The following is a 3,621-nucleotide window of genomic DNA, read 5'->3' on the forward strand; positions in this document are numbered from 1 at the left end:
ATTGTTCCCGTTTCTCACAGACTGCGGTTTCGGCTTTAAACTTAACATAATTCAAACTCAGGTCACATTTGAGAGCCTTATATATGATACAAGCTTCTTTATAAGATTTAAAAGTATATTTGTAGAATTAGTATATACATGTAAAGAGCTGTTTCAACTTTAATAATATAGATAATTATTTAGGGTTACCAGAAATGGCCCGGCACGAACTTTGGGCTGGGTCACATTCCTGAGGTCCCAGCACGTACTTTGGACTGGGCTGCATTCTTTAGGAATTGGTTTGGGCTATAATTAAGAGTTTCTATAGTGTAGGTAGAATTAGTGTAAAATAGAGAGGAATTGGGATTTAGGTTGGTCATTAGGTGTTGTGCATGCATAAGTTTTAAAAGCTATTGATTATTAGAATATTATGATATTAGAATTGTTGTATTGCTTTTGAGAAATATATATATATATATATATTTTTTTTTTTTTTTTTTTTTTTGAGTTGGAGTCTCACTCTGTCATCCAGACTGGAGTAGTGCAGTGGCTGTTCCTGGCCACTGCAACCTTGACCTGCTGGGCTCCAGCGATCCTTCCGCCTCAGCCTTCCGAGTAGCCGGAATTACAAGCGTGCGCTACCACGCCTGGCTAATTTTTTGATTTTATTGTAGAGATGAGGTCTCGCCAAGTTGCCCAGGTGGGTCTCGAACCCGCGGGCTCAGGCAATCCACTCACCTCTGCCTCCCAAAGGCACGGGATTACAGGCTGAGCCACTGAGCCTGGCACTTTTGAGAAATATTAACCAAGCATGAGGAACAGTAAGATAGTTTTGGGATCCTCATTCCTCATGCTTGGGGAAACACCTGGTGGGTGGGGACGCCCCTCATCCACCTGGCTCTATGTTCATGGAAATGTCTTGTGATTTAATTGGGATTGCCCTTCCTCATACTCCAGGAAACAACTGGTGGGTGAGGGATGTCCCTCATTCACCTGGCTTTGTGTTCATGTAAAAGTTTTGTGATTTAATTGGGATTGTTCTTCCTCATGTCTGAGGAAACACCTGGTGGGTGGGGGACGCCCCTCCTGCACCTGGCTTTGTGTTCACATGAAAGACCTGTGAGACTGTGTAAAATTTGGGGATAAATATCCGCTTTAAGTTTCAATAAATGGCTTCTGCTCAATTCATTGAACAGTTGTCCACTTTCTTTCTCTTTATATCTATCCCTCCATCTTTCTTTCTTTTAATATCTATCCCTCCTACAGAATCGGTTTCTGCACTAGACAGAGTCCAGTCTCTTTCTTTCTCCCCCGTCTCTCTCTTTCTTTCTCTTTATTTCTCCAGAATAATTGCCGACGCCACCACACCTACCCAGGGACCCCCTAAATCTCTCTGCTGGGGCTGGCCCCCTGCACAGTCTGGGCAACAGTGTGAGACTCCGTCTCAAACACACACACACACACACAAACTCAAATACTTTCTAAGACTGAATTTAGTAACTGCTGCATAAGCTTCAACATTGTTTAATAGTAGCTTTTCTTTGTTTTTTGTTTTTTTTTCTTTGAGTTGGAGTCTCACTCTGTCGCCCAGACTGGAGTGCAGTAGCCGCTCCTGGCCACCGCAGCCTTGCCCTGCTGGGCTCTGGCGATCCTTCCGCCTCAGCCTTCCGAGTAGCTGGAACTATGGGCATGCGCTACCAAACCCGGCTAAGTTTTGATTTATTGTAGAGATGAGGTCTCACCAAGTTGCCCAGGCGAGTCTTGAACCCGCGGGCTCAGGCAATCCACTCACCTCAGCCTCCTAAAGCATGGGATTACAGGCTGAGCACCGAGCCCGGCCTTTTTTTCTTTTTTTAAGTCGGAATTTCACTCTGTTGCCCAGTCTGGAGTGCAGTGGCACACTCATGGCCATCGCAGCCTCAATCTCCTGGGCTCAGATGATCCTTATGCCTCAGTCTTCCTAGTAGTTGGAACCACAGGCATGCGCCACCACGTTCAGCTAATTTTTTTTTTTTTGAGTTGGAGTCTCACTCTGTCGCCCATACTGGAATGCAATGGCCGCTCCCGGCCACTGCAGCCTCGACCTGCCGGGCTCTGGTGAACCTTCCGCCTCAGTCTTCCAAGTAGCTGGAACTACAGGCGCGCCCTACCAAGCCCAGCTAGTTTTTGATTTATTGTAAAGATGAGGTCTCACCAAGTTGCCCAGGCAGGTCTCGAACCCACGGGCTCAGGCAATCCACTCACCTCAGCCTCCCAAAGTGCTGGGATTACAGGCTGAGCCACCGAGCCCGGCTTAATTTTTTGATTTATTGTTGAGACAAGATCTCACCATGTTGCCCAGGCTGGTCTCGAACCTATGGACTCAGGCAATCCTCCTCTCACTTCCGCCTCCCAGAGTGCTGAGATTATAGGCGTGAGCCTCTGCACTCAGCCTAATAGCAGTTTTTCTAAGCATCATGACTTAAAATATCTTAAAATATTGATATCTTAAAATATCTCGTAAAATAACTAGAAAGAACACCAGTGACAGGTTTTTCCTATGGTTAAGTTATCATCAAACAGCACATGGACCGGTAGCAAGTAGCTCTTGATGTCTTTCAGTGGGCTGGACAACAAATACTTTCCCTTGAAGTCAGTGGACTCCTGTTAGCTAACTTTAAAGTTTCTATTTTACTGAAGGGAAAAATACCACTACCACAAAAGAAGGGTGGAAGGAGAATTTTCCAGAACAATTATACATAACCTATACATTTCCATAATGTTATATGTATACATACAATATATGTGTGCATATATTTATATGTAGGTGTATAATTTTTCCTATTTATGAAAGTAATTCACACTTATGATAACTTCACACATCACACCATCGAAACACATATTATGTTGAGCTGTAATTAATTGCCTAACAATATTGCCCTGTGCAGTGGTTGAAGCCTGTAATCTCAACACTTTGGGAGGCCAAGGTGAAAGGATTGCCTGAGCTCAGGGGTTCAAGACCAGCCTGGGCAACTTGGCAAGAACTCGTCTCCACAATAAATAAAAAAATTAGTCGGGCGTGGTGGCATGTGCCTGTAGTTCCAGTTACTTGGAAGGCTGAAGCAGAAGGATCGCCTGAGTCCAGCAGGACGAGGCTGCGGTGACTGTGAGCAGCGTGCCACTGCACTCCAGCCTGGGTGACAGAGTGAGACGCCAATTCAAAAAAAATCGCTAATATTTCACTGTTTTTGTCCTATAAGCATAACAATTTCATATGTTCAACCTGATAATATAGCAAGTGCTCCTTGAAATCCTCATGTCCTGGAGGAAAATGCTGGCACTTGGCGTGTATTTCTCCGGTCTGGAGAGTATGTCTGTTCACACTTATGGTTAATGGAATTGTTACCACAATGATACAATGATGTAACACAGGTAATATTTTGCAGTATAATTTTTTTTTTTTTGAGTTGGAATATTTCACTCTGTCACCCAGACTGGAGTGCAGTGGCACGCTCCCGGCCACTGCAGCCTCAACCTGCTGGCTCTGGTGATCCTTCCGTGTCAGTCTTCCAGGTAGCTGGAACTACAGGCACGCGCTACCACGCCTGGCTAGTTTTTGATTTATTGTAGAGACGAGGTCTCGCCAAGTTGCCCAGGCAGGTC

This window comes from Carlito syrichta, unplaced genomic scaffold (genome assembly GCF_000164805.1).
Source record: "Carlito syrichta isolate Samal-C Ts95f unplaced genomic scaffold, Tarsius_syrichta-2.0.1 Scaffold289202, whole genome shotgun sequence".
NCBI classification, from domain to species: domain Eukaryota; kingdom Metazoa; phylum Chordata; class Mammalia; order Primates; family Tarsiidae; genus Carlito; species Carlito syrichta.